Genomic DNA, 15,943 nt, shown 5'->3' with positions numbered 1-15,943 from the left:
CTGTCTATTGGCTCAATGGGAAAAATGTATTCCATGTGTTATATTCATGCTAAGTTACCATTGAAACTCTCATAACAATAAAATAAACAATCTATTTGGGCGCGATTGTAGTCGTTGTCGAGGAGATTGGAAATATAGATTTTGATTGTTGAAACATTAGAAAACAATCGAATTCCACACATTTTACGATAGGATTATATAAAATTTCAAACTCTCATATCTCCGTTGCTATTGAAGATACAGAAATGATTTTACACTAAATTGGATCAGGTAGACATAACCTAACCTAACCTAACCACACTTAACCCAACTTAACCTAACCTAACCTAATAACGATAAAATTAACAATCCATTTGGGCGCAATTGTAGTCGTTGTCGAGGAGATTGGAAATATAGATTTTGATTGTTGAAACATTTTAAAAATATCGAATTCCACACAATTTACGATAGGATTATATAGAATTTCAAACTCTCATATCTCCGCTACTACTGAAGATACAGAAGTGATTTTACATTCAATGGAATCAGGTTGACGCTCTCTATTGGCTCAATGGGAAAAATGTATTCCATGTGTAATATTCATGATTAGTTACCATGGAACTTTCATAACAATAAAATAAACAATCTATTTGAGTGCGATTGTAAACGTTGTCTAGGAGATTTAAAATACAGATTTTGATTGTTGAAACATTAGAAAACAATCGAATTCCACACATTTTACGATAGGATTATATAAAATTTCAAACTCTCATATCTCCGCTACTACTGAAGATACAGAAGTGATTTTACATTCAATGGAATCAGGTCTACGCTCTCTATTGGCTCAATTTGAAAATGTATTACATATGTATTATTCATGATTAGTTACCATGGAACTCTCATAACAATAAAATAAACAATCTAGTTGAGTGCGATTGTAATCGTTGTCTAGGAGATTTAAAATATAGATTTTTGATTGTTGAAACATTTTAAAACCATCGAATTCCACACATTTTACGATAGAATTATATAACATTTCAACCTCTCATATCTCCGTTACTATTGAAGATACAGAAGTCATTTTACACTAAATGGAATCAGGCCGACCTAACCTAACCTAACCACACTTAACCCAACTTAACCTAACCTAACCCAATAATGATAAAATTAACAATCTATATGGGCGCGATTGTAGTCGTTGTTGAGGAGATTGGAAATATAGATTTTGATTGTTGAAACATTTTAAAACCATCGAATTCCACACATTTTACGATTGGATGATACAAAATTTAAAACTCTCATATCTCCGTTACTATTGAAGATACAGAAGTCATTTTACACTAAATGGAATCAGGTCGACCTAACCTAACTTAACCCAAATTAACCTAACCTAACCTAATAACGATAAAATTAACAATCTATTTGGGCGCGATTGAAGTCGTTGACGAGGAGATTTGAAATATAGATTTTGATTGTTGAAACATTTTAAAACAATCGAATTCCACACATTTTTCGATAGGATTATATAAAATTTCAAACTTTCATATCTCCGTTACTATTGAAGATACAGAAGTGATATTACATTCAATGGAATCAGGTCGACGCTCTCTATTGGCTCATTGGGAAAAAATGTATTCCATGTGTTATATTCATGCTAAGTTACCATGGAAACTCTCATAACAATAAAATAAACAATCTATTTGAGTGCGATTGTAGTCGTTGTCTAGGAGATTTCAAATATAGATTTTGATTGTTGAAACATTAGAAAACAATCAAATTCCACACATTTTACGATAGGATTATATAAAATTTCAAACTCTCATATCTCCGTTGCTATTGAAGATACAGAAGTGATTTTACACTAAACTGGATCAGGTTGACATAACCTAACCTAACCTAACCACACTTAACCCAACTTAACCTAACCTAATATCGATAAAATTAACAATCCATTTGGGCGCGATTGTAGTCGTTGTCGAGGAGATTGGAAATATAGATTTTGATTGTTGAAACATTTTAAAAATATCGAATTCCACACATTTTACGATAGGATTATAAAAAATTTAAAACTCTCATATCTCCGTTACTATTGAAGGTACAGAAGTGATTTTACATTCAATGGAATCAGGTTGACGCTCTCTATTGGCTCAATGGGAAAAATGTATTCCATGTGTAATATTCATGATTAGTTACCATGGAACTTTCATAACAATAAAATAAACAATCTATTTGAGTGCGATTGTAATCGTTGTCTAGGAGATTTAAAATATAGATTTTGATTGTTGAAACATTAGAAAACAATCGAATTCCACACATTTTACGATAGATTATATAAAATTTCAAACTCTCATATCTGCGCTACAACTGAAGATACAGAAGTGATTTCACATTCAATGGAATCAGGTCTACGCTGTCTATTGGCTCAATGGGAAAAATGTATTCCATGTGTTATATTCATGCTAAGTTACCATTGAAACTCTCATAACAATAAAATAAACAATCTATTTGGGCGCGATTGTAGTCGTTGTCGAGGAGGTTGGAAATATAGATTTTGAATGTTGAAACATTAGAAAACAATCGAATTCCACACATTTTACGATAGGATTATATAAAATTTCAAACTCTCATATCTCCGTTGCTATTGAAGATACAGAAATGATTTTACACTAAATTGGATCAGGTAGACATAACCTAACCTAACCTAACCACACTTAACCCAACTTAACCTAACCTAACCTAATAACGATAAAATTAACAATCCATTTGGGCGCAATTGTAGTCGTTGTCGAGGAGATTGGAAATATAGATTTTGATTGTTGAAACATTTTAAAAATATCGAATTCCACTCAATTTACGATAGGATTATATAGAATTTCAAACTCTCATATCTCCGCTACTACTGGAGATACAGAAGTGATTTTACATTCAATGGAATCAGGTTGACACTCTCTATTGGCTCAATTTGAAAATGTATTACATGTGTATTATTCATGATTAGTTACCATGGAACTCTCATAACAATAAAATAAACAATCTAGTTGAGTGCGATTGTAATCGTTGTCTAGGAGATTTAAAATATAGATTTTTGATTGTTGAAACATTTTAAAACCGTCGAATTCCACACATTTTACGATAGAATTATATAACATTTCAAACTCTCATATCTCCGTTACTATTGAAGATACAGAAGTCATTTTACACTAAATGGAATCAGGCCGACCTAACCTAACCTAACCACACTTAACCCAACTTAACCTAACCTAACCCAATAATGATAAAATTAACAATCTATATGGGCGCGATTGTAGTCGTTGTTGAGGAGATTGGAAATATAGATTTTGATTGTTGAAACATTTTAAAACCATCGAATTCCACACATTTTACGATTGGATGATACAAAATTTAAAACTCTCATATCTCCGTTACTATTGAAGATACAGAAGTCATTTTACACTAAATGGAATCAGGTCGACCTAACCTAACTTAACCCAACTTAACCTAACCTAACCTAATAACGATAAAATTAACAATCTATTTGGGCGCGATTGTAGTCGTTGACGAGGAGATTTGAAATATAGATTTTGATTGTTGAAACATTTTAAAACAATCGAATTCCATACATTTTTCGATAGGATTATATAAAATTTCAAACTTTCATATCTCCGTTACTATTGAAGATACAGAAGTGATATTACATTCAATGGAATCAGGTCGACGCTCTCTATTGGCTCATTGGGAAAAAATGTATTCCATGTGTTATATTCATGCTAAGTTACCATGGAAACTCTCATAACAATAAAATAAACAATCTATTTGAGTGCGATTGTAATCGTTGTCTAGGAGATTTAAAATATAGATTTTGATTGTTGAAACATTAGAAAACAATCGAATTCCACACATTTTACGATAGGATTATATAAAATTTCAAACTCTCATATCTGCGCTACAACTGAAGATACAGAAGTGGTTTCACATTCAATGGAATCAGGTCTACGCTGTCTATTGGCTCAATGGGAAAAATGTATTCCATGTGTTATATTCATGCTAAGTTACCATTGAAACTCTCATAACAATAAAATAAACAATCTATTTGGGCGCGATTGTAGTCGTTGTGGAGGAGATTGGAAATATAGATTTTGATTGTTGAAACATTAGAAAACAATCGAATTCCACACATTTTACGATAGGATTATATAAAATTTCAAACTCTCATATCTCCGTTGCTATTGAAGATACAGAAATGATTTTACACTAAATTGGATCAGGTAGACATAACCTAACCTAACCACACTTAACCCAACTTAACCTAACCTAACCTAATAACGATAAAATTAACAATCCATTTGGGCGCAATTGTAGTCGTTGTCGAGGAGATTGGAAATATAGATTTTGATTGTTGAAACATTTTAAAATTATCGAATTCCACTCAATTTACGATAGGATTATATAGAATTTCAAACTCTCATATCTCCGCTACTACTGGAGATACAGAAGTGATTTTACATTCAATGGAATCAGGTTGACGCTCTCTATTGGCTCAATGGGAAAAATGTATTCCATGTGTAATATTCATGATTAGTTACCATGGAATTTCATAACAATAAAATAAACAATCTATTTGAGTGCGATTGTAAAGGTTGTCTAGGAGATTTAAAATACAGATTTTGATTGTTGAAACATTAGAAAACAATCGAATTCCACACATTTTACGATAGGATTATATAAAATTTCAAACTCTCATATCTCCGCTACTACTGAAGATACAGAAGTGATTTTACATTCAATGGAATCAGGTCTACGCTCTCTATTGGCTCAATTTGAAAATGTATTACATTTGTATTATTCATGATTAGTTACCATGGAACTCTCATAACAATAAAATAAACAATCTAGTTGAGTGCGATTGTAATCGTTGTCTAGGAGATTTAAAATATAGATTTTTGATTGTTGAAACATTTTAAAACCATCGAATTCCACACATTTTACGATAGAATTATATAAAATTTCAAACTCTCATATCTCCGTTACTATTGAAGATACAGAAGTCATTTTACACTAAATGGAATCAGGCCGACCTAACCTAACCTAACCACACTTAACCCAACTTAACCTAACCTAACACAATAATGATAAAATTAACAATCTATATGGGCGCGATTGTAGTCGTTGTTGAGGAGATTGGAAATATAGATTTTGATTGTTGAAACATTTTAAAACCATCGAATTCCACACATTTTACGATTGGATTATACAAAATTTAAAACTCTCATATCTCCGTTACTATTGAAGATACAGAAGTCATTTTACACTAAATGGAATCAGGTCGACCTACCCTAACTTAACCCAACTTAACCTAACCTAACCTAATAACGATAAAATTAACAATCTATTTGGGCGCGATTGTAGTCGTTGTCGAGGAGATTTGAAATATAGATTTTGATTGTTGAAACATTTTAAAACAATCGAATTCCACACATTTTCCGATAGGATTATATAAAATTTCAAACTTTCATATCTCCGTTACTATTGAAGATACGGAAGTCATATTACATTCAATGGAATCGGGTCGACGCTCTCTATTGGCTCATTGGTAAAAAATGTATTCCATGTGTTATATTCATGCTAAGTTACCATGGAAACTCTCATAACAATAAAATAAACAATCTATTTGAGTGCGATTGTAGTCGTTGTCTAGGAGATTTCAAATATAGATTTTGATTGTTGAAACATTAGAAAACAATCAAATTTCACACATTTTACGATAGGATTATATAAAATTTCAAACTCTCATATCTCCGTTGCTATTGAAGATACAGAAGTGATTTTACACTAAACTGGATCAGGTAGACATAACCTAACCTAACCTAACCACACTTAACCCAACTTACCCTAACCTAATATCGATAAAATTAACAATCCATTTGTGCGCGATTGTAGTCGTTGTTGAGGAGATTGGAAATATAGATTTTGATTGTTGAAACATTTTAAAACCATCGAATTCCACACATTTTACGATTGGATTATACAAAATTTAAAACTCTCATATCTCCGTTACTATTGAAGATACAGAAGTCATTTTACACTAAATGGAATCAGGTCGACCTACCCTAACTTAACCCAACTTAACCTAACCTAACCTAATAACGATAAAATTAACAATCTATTTGGGCGCGATTGTAGTCGTTGTCGAGGAGATTTGAAATATAGATTTTGATTGTTGAAACATTTTAAAACAATCGAATTCCACACATTTTCCGATAGGATTATATAAAATTTCAAACTTTCATATCTCCGTTACTATTGAAGATACGGAAGTGATATTACATTCAATGGAATCGGGTCGACGCTCTCTATTGGCTCATTGGTAAAAAATGTATTCCATGTGTAATATTCATGATTAGTTACCATGGAACTTTCATAACAATAAAATAAACAATCTATTTGAGTGCGATTGTAATCGTTGTCTAGGAGATTTAAAATATAGATTTTGATTGTTGAAACATTAGAAAACAATCGAATTCCACACATTTTGCGATAGGATTATATAAAATTTCAAACTCTCATATCTGCGTTACTACTGAAGATACAGAAGTGATTTCACATTCAATGGAATCAGGTCTACGCTGTCTATTGGCTCAATGGGAAAAATGTATTCCATGTGTATTATTCATGATTAGTTACCATGGAACTCTCATAACAATAAAATAAACAATCTAGTTGAGTGCGATTGTAATCGTTGTCTAGGAGATTTAAAATATAGATTTTTGATTGTTGAAACATTTTAAAACCATCGAATTCCACACATTTTACGATAGAATTATATAAAATTTCAAACTCTCATATCTCCGTTACTATTGAAGATATAGAAGTCATTTTACACTAAATGGAATCAGGTCGACCTAACCTAACCTAACCACACTTAACCCACTTTATTACGATAAAATTAAGAATCTATATGGGCGCGATTGTAGTCGTTGTTGAGGAGATTGGAAATATAGATTTTGATTATTGAAACATTTTAAAACCATCGAATTCCACACATTTTACGATTGGATTATATAAAATTTCAAACTCTCATATCTGCGCTACAACTGAAGATACAGAAGTGATTTCACATTCAATGGAATCAGGTCTACGCTGTCTATTGGCTCAATGGGAAAAATGTATTCCATGTGTTATATTCATGCTAAGTTACCATTGAAACTCTCATAACAATAAAATAAACAATCTATTTGGGCGCGATTGTAGTCGTTGTCGAGGAGATTGGAAATATAGATTTTGATTGTTGAAACATTAGAAAACAATCGAATTCCACACATTTTACGATAGGATTATATAAAATTTCAAACTCTCATATCTGCGCTACAACTGAAGATACAGAAGTGATTTCACATTCAATGGAATCAGGTCTACGCTGTCTATTGGCTCAATGGGAAAAATGTATTCCATGTGTTATATTCATGCTAAGTTACCATTGAAACTCTCATAACAATAAAATAAACAATCTATTTGGGCGCGATTGTAGTCGTTGTCGAGGAGATTGGAAATATAGATTTTGATTGTTGAAACATTAGAAAACAATCGAATTCCACACATTTTACGATAGGATTATATAAAATTTCAAACTCTCATATCTCCGTTGCTATTGAAGATACAGAAATGATTTTACACTAAATTGGATCAGGTAGACATAACCTAACCTAACCTAACCACACTTAACCCAACTTAACCTAACCTAACCTAATAACGATAAAATTAACAATCCATTTGGGCGCAATTGTAGTCGTTGTCGAGGAGATTGGAAATATAGATTTTGATTGTTGAAACATTTTAAAAATATCGAATTCCACTCAATTTACGATAGGATTATATAGAATTTCAAACTCTCATATCTCCGCTACTACTGGAGATACAGAAGTGATTTTACATTCAATGGAATCAGGTTGACGCTCTCTATTGGCTCAATTTGAAAATGTATTACATGTGTATTATTCATGATTAGTTACCATGGAACTCTCATAACAATAAAATGAACAATCTAGTTGAGTGCGATTGTAATCGTTGTCTAGGAGATTTAAAATATAGATTTTGATTGTTGAAACATTAGAAAACAACCGAATTCCACACATTTTACGATAGGATTATACAAAATTTCAAACTCTCATATCTCCGCTACTACTGAAGATACAGAAGTGATTTTACATTCAATGGAATCAGGTCTACGCTCTCTATTGGCTCAATGGGAAAAATCTATTCCATGTGTATTATTCATGATTAGTTACCATTGAACTCTCATAACAATAAAATAAACAATCTAGTTGAGTGCGATTGTAATCGTTGTCTAGGAGATTTAAAATATAGATTTTTGATTGTTGAAACATTTTAAAACCATCGAATTCCACACATTTTACGATAGAATTATATAAAATTTCAAACTCTCATATCTCCTTTACTATTGAAGATATAGAAGTCATTTTACACTAAATGGAATCAGGTCGACCTAACCTAACCTTACCACACTTAACCCAACTTAACCTAACCTAACCTAATAACGATAAAATTAACAATCTATATGGGCGCGATTGTAGTCGTTGTTGAGGAGATTGGAAATATAGATTTTGATTGTTGAAACATTTTAAAACCATCGAATTCCACACATTTTACGATTGGATTATACAAAATTTAAAAATCTCATATCTCCGTTACTATAGAAGATACAGAAGTCATTTTACACTAAATGGAATCAGGTCGACCTAACCTACCTAACTTAACCCAACTTAACCTAACCTAACCTAATAACGATAAAATTAACAATCTATTTGGGCGCGATTGTAGTCGTTGTCGAGGAGATTTGAAATATAGATTTTGATTGTTGAAAAATTTTAAAAGAATCGAATTCCACACATTTTTCGAGAGGATTATATAAAATTTCAAACTTTCATATCTCCGTTACTATTGAAGATACAGAAGTGATTTTACATTCAATGGAATCAGGTCGACGCTCTCTATTGGCTCATTGGGAAAAATGTAATCCATGTGTTATATTCATGCTAAGTTACCATTGAAACTCTCATAACAATAAAATAAACAATCTATTTGGGCGCGATTGTAGTCGTTGTCGAGGAGATTGGAAATATAGATTTTGATTGAAGAAACATTAGAAAACAATCGAATTCCACACATTTTACGATAGGATTATATAAAATTTCAAACTCTCATATCTCCGTTGCTATTGAAGATACAGAAATGATTTTACACTAAATTGGATCAGGTAGACATAACCTAACCTAACCTAACCACACTTAACCCAACTTAACCTAACCTAACCTAATAACGATAAAATTAACAATCCATTTGGGTGCAATTGTAGTCGTTGTCGAGGAGATTGGAAATATAGATTTTGATTGTTGAAACATTTTAAAAATATCGAATTCCACACAATTTACGATAGGATTATATAGAATTTCAAACTCTCATATCTCCGCTACTACTGAAGATACAGAAGTGATTTTACATTCAATGGAATCAGGTTGACGCTCTCTATTGGCTCAATGGGAAAAATGTATTCCATGTGTAATATTCATGATTAGTTACCATGGAACTTTCATAACAATAAAATAAACAATCTATTTGAGTGCGATTGTAAACGTTGTCTAGGAGATTTAAAATACAGATTTTGATTGTTGAAACATTAGAAAACAATCGAATTCCACACATTTTACGATAGGATTATATAAAATTTCAAACTCTCATATCTCCGCTACTACTGAAGATACAGAAGTGATTTTACATTCAATGGAATCAGGTCTACGCTCTCTATTGGCTCAATTTGAAAATGTATTACATGTGTATTATTCATGATTAGTTACCGTGGAACTCTCCTAACAATAAAATAAACTATCTAGTTGAGTGCGATTGTAATCGTTGTCTAGGAGATTTAAAATATAGATTTTTGATTGTTGAAACATTTTAAAACCATCGAATTCCACACATTTTACGATAGAATTATATAAAATTTCAAACTCTCATATCTCCGTTACTATTGAAGATACAGAAGTCATTTTACACTAAATGGAATCAGGCCGACCTAACCTAACCTAACCACACTTAACCCAACTTAACCTAACCTAACCCAATAATGATAAAATTAACAATCTATATGGGCGCGATTGTAGTCGTTGTTGAGGAGATGGGATATATAGATTTTGATTGTTGAAACATTTTAAAACCATCGAATTCCACACATTTTACGATTGGATTATACAAAATTTAAAACTCTCATATCTCCGTTACTATTGAAGATACGGAAGTCATTTTACACTAAATGGAATCAGGTCGACCTAACCTAACTTAACCCAACTTAACCTAACCTAACCTAATAACGATAAAATTAACAATCTATTTGGGCGCGATTGTAGTCGTTGTCGAGGAGATTTGAAATATAGATTTTGATTGTTGAAACATTTTAAAACAATCGAATTCCACACATTTTTCGATAGGATTATATAAAATTTCAAACTTTCATATCTCCGTTACTATTGAAGATACAGAAGTGATATTACATTCAGTGGAATCAGGTCGACGCTCTCTATTGGCTCATTGGGAAAAAATGTATTCCATGTGTTATATTCATGCTAAGTTACCATGGAAACTCTCATAACAATAAAATAAACAATCTATTTGAGTGCGATTGTAGTCGTTGTCTAGGAGATTTCAAATATAGATTTTGATTGTTGAAACATTAGAAAACAATAAAATTCCACACATTTTACGATAGGATTATATAAAATTTCAAACTCTCATATCTCCGTTGCTATTGAAGATACAGAAGTGATTTTACACTAAACTGGATCAGGTAGACATAACCTAACCTAACCTAACCACACTTAACCCAACTTAACATAACCTAATATCGATAAAATTAACAATCCATTTGGGCGCGATTGTAGTCGTTGTCGAGGAGATTGGAAATATAGATTTTGATTGTTGAAACATTTTAAAAATATCGAATTCCACACATTTTACGATAGGATTATAAAAAATTTAAAACTCTCATATCTCCGTTACTATTGAAGATACAGAAGTGATTTTACATTCAATGGAATCAGGTTGACGCTCTCTATTGGCTCAATGGGAAAAATGTATTCCATGTGTAATATTCATGATTAGTTACCATGGAACTTTCATAACAATAAAATAAACAATCTATTTGAGTGCGATTGTAATCGTTGTCTAGGAGATTTAAAATATAGATTTTGATTGTTGAAACATTAGAAAACAATCGAATTCCACACATTTTACGATAGGATTATATAAAATTTCAAACTCTCATATCTGCGCTACTTCTGAAGATACAGAAGTGATTTCACATTCAATGGAATCAGGTCTACGCTGTCTATTGGCTCAATGGGAAAAATGTATTCCATGTGTATTATTCATGATTAGTTACCATGGAACTCTCATAACAATAAAATAAACAATCTAGTTGAGTGCGATTGTAATCGTTGTCTAGGAGATTTAAAATATAGATTTTTGATTGTTGAAACATTTTAAAACCATCGAATTCCACACATTTTACGATAGAATTATATAAAATTTCAAACTCTCATATCTCCGTTACTATTGAAGATATAGAAGTCATTTTACACTAAATGGAATCAGGTCGACCTAACCTAACCTAACCACACTTAACCCAACTTAATAACGATAAAATTAAGAATCTATATGGGCGCGATTGTAGTCGTTGTTGAGGAGATTGGAAATATAGATTTTGATTATTGAAACATTTTGAAACCATCGAATTCCACACATTTTACGATTGGATTATACAAAATTTAAAACTCTCATATCTCCGTTACTATAGAAGATACAGAAGTCATTTTACACTAAATGGAATCAGGTCGACATAACCTACCTAACTTAACCCAACTTAACCTAACCTAACCTAATAACGATTAAATTAACAATCTATTTGGGCGCGATTGTAGTCGTTGTCGAGGAAATTTGAAATATAGATTTTGATTGTTGAAAAATTTTAAAACAATCGAATTCCACACATTTTTCGATAGGATTATATAAAATTTCAAACTTTCATATCTCCGTTACTATTGAAGATACAGAAGTGATATTACATTCAATGGAATCAGGTCGACGCTCTCTATTGGCTCATTGGGAAAAAATGTATTCCATGTGTTATATTCATGCTAAGTTACCATGGAAACTCTCATAACAATAAAATAAACAATCTATTTGAGTGCGATTGTAGTCGTTGTCGAGGAGATTGGAAATATAGATTTTGATTGTTGAAACATTTTAAAACAATCGAATTCCACACATTTTTCGATAGGATTATATAAAATTTCAAACTTTCATATCTCCGTTACTATTGAAGATACAGAAGTTATATTACATTCAGTGGAATCAGGTCGACGCTCTCTATTGGCTCATTGGGAAAAAATGTATTCCATGTGTTATATTCATGCTAAGTTACCATGGAAACTCTCATAACAATAAAATAAACAATCTATTTGACTGCGATTGTAGTCGTTGTCTAGGAGATTTCAAATATAGATTTTGATTGTTGAAACATTAGAAAACAATCAAATTCCACACATTTTACGATAGGATTATATAAAATTTCAAACTCTCATATCTCCGTTGCTATTGAAGATACAGAAGTGATTTTACACTAAACTGGATCAGGTAGACATAACCTAACCTAACCTAACCACACTTAACCCAACTTAACATAACCTAATATCGATAAAATTAACAATCCATTTGGGCGCGATTGTAGTCGTTGTCGAGGAGATTGGAAATATAGATTTTGATTGTTGAAACATTTTAAAAATATCGAATTCCACACATTTTACGATAGGATTATAAAAAATTTAAAACTCTCATATCTCCGTTACTATTGAAGATACAGAAGTGATTTTACATTCAATGGAATCAGGTTGACGCTCTCTATTGGCTCAATGGGAAAAATGTATTCCATGTGTAATATTCATGATTAGTTACCATGGAACTTTCATAACAATAAAATAAACAATCTATTTGAGTGCGATTGTAATCGTTGTCTAGGAGATTTAAAATATAGATTTTGATTGTTGAAACATTAGAAAACAATCGAATTCCACACATTTTACGATAGGATTATATAAAATTTCAAACTCTCATATCTGCGCTACTTCTGAAGATACAGAAGTGATTTCACATTCAATGGAATCAGGTCTACGCTGTCTATTGGCTCAATGGGAAAAATGTATTCCATGTGTATTATTCATGATTAGTTACCATGGAACTCTCATAACAATAAAATAAACAATCTAGTTGAGTGCGATTGTAATCGTTGTCTAGGAGATTTAAAATATAGATTTTTGATTGTTGAAACATTTTTAAACCATCGAATTCCACACATTTTACGATAGAATTATATAAAATTTCAAACTCTCATATCTCCGTTACTATTGAAGATATAGAAGTCATTTTACACTAAATGGAATCAGGTCGACCTAACCTAACCTAACCACACTTAACCCAACTTAATAACGATAAAATTAAGAATCTATATGGGCGCGATTGTAGTCGTTGTTGAGGAGATTGGAAATATAGATTTTGATTATTGAAACATTTTAAAACCATCGAATTCCACACATTTTACGATTGGATTATACAAAATTTAAAACTCTCATATCTCCGTTACTATAGAAGATACAGAAGTTATTTTACACTAAATGGAATCAGGTCGACATAACCTACCTAACTTAACCCAACTTAACCTAACCTAACCTAATAACGATTAAATTAACAATCTATTTGGGCGCGATTGTAGTCGTTGTCGAGGAGATTTGAAATATAGATTTTGATTGTTGAAAAATTTTAAAACAATCGAATTCCACACATTTTTCGATAGGATTATATAAAATTTCAAACTTTCATATCTCCGTTACTATTGAAGATACAGAAGTGATTTTACACTCAATGGAATCAGAACGACGCTCTCTATTGGCTCATTGAGAAAAATGTAATCCATGTGTTATATTCATGCTAAGTTACCATGGAAACTCTCATAACAATAAAATAAACAATCTATTTGGCCGCGATTGTAGTCGTTGTCGAGGAGATTGGAAATATAGATTTTGATTGTTGAAACATTAGAAAACAATCGAATTCCACACATTTTACGATAGGATTATATAAACTTTCAAACTCTCATATCTCCGTTGCTATTGAAGATACAGAAATGATTTTACACTAAATTGGATCAGGTAGACATAACCTAACCTAACCTAACCACACTTAACCCAACTTAACCTAACCTAACCTAATAACGATAAAATTAACAATCCATTTGGGCGCGATTGTAGTCGTTGTCGAGGAGATTGGAAATATAGATTTTGATTGTTGAAACATTAGAAAACAATCGAATTCCACACATTTTACGATAGGATTATATAAAATTTCAAACTCTCATATCTCCGCTACTACTGAAGATACAGAAGTGATTTTACATTCAATGGAATCAGGTATACGCTCTCTATTGGCTCAATGGGAAAAATGTATTCCATGTGTATTATTCATGATTAGTTACCATGGAACTCTCATAACAATAAAATAAACAATCTAGTTGAGTGCGATTGTAATCGTTGTCTAGGAGATTTAAAATATAGATTTTTGATTGTTGAAACATTTTAAAACGATCGAATTCCACACATTTTTCGATAGAATTATATAAAATTTCAAACTCTCATATCTCCGTTACATTGAAGATATAGAAGTCATTTTACACTAAATGGAATCAGGTCGACCTAACCTAACCTAACCACACTTAACCCAACTTAACCTAACCTAATAACGATAAAATTAACAATCTATATGGGCGCGATTGTAGTCGTTGTTGAGGAGATTGGAAATATAGATTTTGATTGTTGAAACATTTTAAAACCATCGAATTCCACACATTTTACGATTGGATTATACAAAATTTAAAACTCTCATATCTCCGTTACTATAGAAGATACAGAAGTCATTTTACACTAAATGGAATCAGGTCGACATAACCTACCTAACTTAAACCAACTTAACCTAACCTAACCTAATAACGATAAAATTAACAATCTAGTTGAGCGCGATTGTAGTCGTTGTCGAGGAGATTTGAAATATAGATTATGATTGTTGAAACATTTTAAAACGATCGAATTCCACACATTTTTCGATAGAATTATATAAAATTTCAAACTCTCATATCTCCGTTACATTGAAGATACAGAAGTGATTTTACATTCAATGGAATCAGGTCGACGCTCTCTATTGGCTCATTGGGAAAAATGTAATCCATGTGTTATATTAATGCTAAGTTACCATGGAAACTCTCATAACAATAAAATAAACAATCTATTTGGGCGCGATTGTAGTCGTTGTCGAGGAGATTGGAAATATAGATTTTGATTGTTGAAACATTAGAAAACAATCGAATTCCACACATTTTACGATAGGATTATATAAAATTTCAAACTCTCATATCTCCGTTGCTATTGAAGATACAGAAATGATTTTACACTAAATTGGATCAGGTAGACATAACCTAACCTAACCTAACCACACTTAACCCAACTTAACCTAACCTAACCTAATAACGATAAAATTAACAATCTATTTGGGCGCGATTGTAGTCGTTGTCGAGTAGATTGGAATTATAGATTTTGATTGTTGAAACATTTTAAAAATATCGAATTCCACACAATTTACGATAGGATTATATAAAATTTAAAACTCTCATATCTCCGTTACTATTGAAGATACAGAAGTGACTTACATTCAATGGAATCAGGTTGACGCTCTCTATTGGCTCAATGGGAAAAATGAATTCCATGCGTAATATTCATGATTAGTTTCCATGGAAATTTCATAACAATAAAATAAACAATCTATTTGAGTGCGATTGTAAACGTTGTCTAGGAGA

This window comes from Lepisma saccharinum, chromosome 6, assembly GCF_977018435.1.
Source record: "Lepisma saccharinum chromosome 6, izLepSacc3.1, whole genome shotgun sequence".
Taxonomy (NCBI): Eukaryota; Metazoa; Arthropoda; class Insecta; order Zygentoma; family Lepismatidae; genus Lepisma; species Lepisma saccharinum.
Note: the sequence above shows the minus strand (reverse complement) of the source record.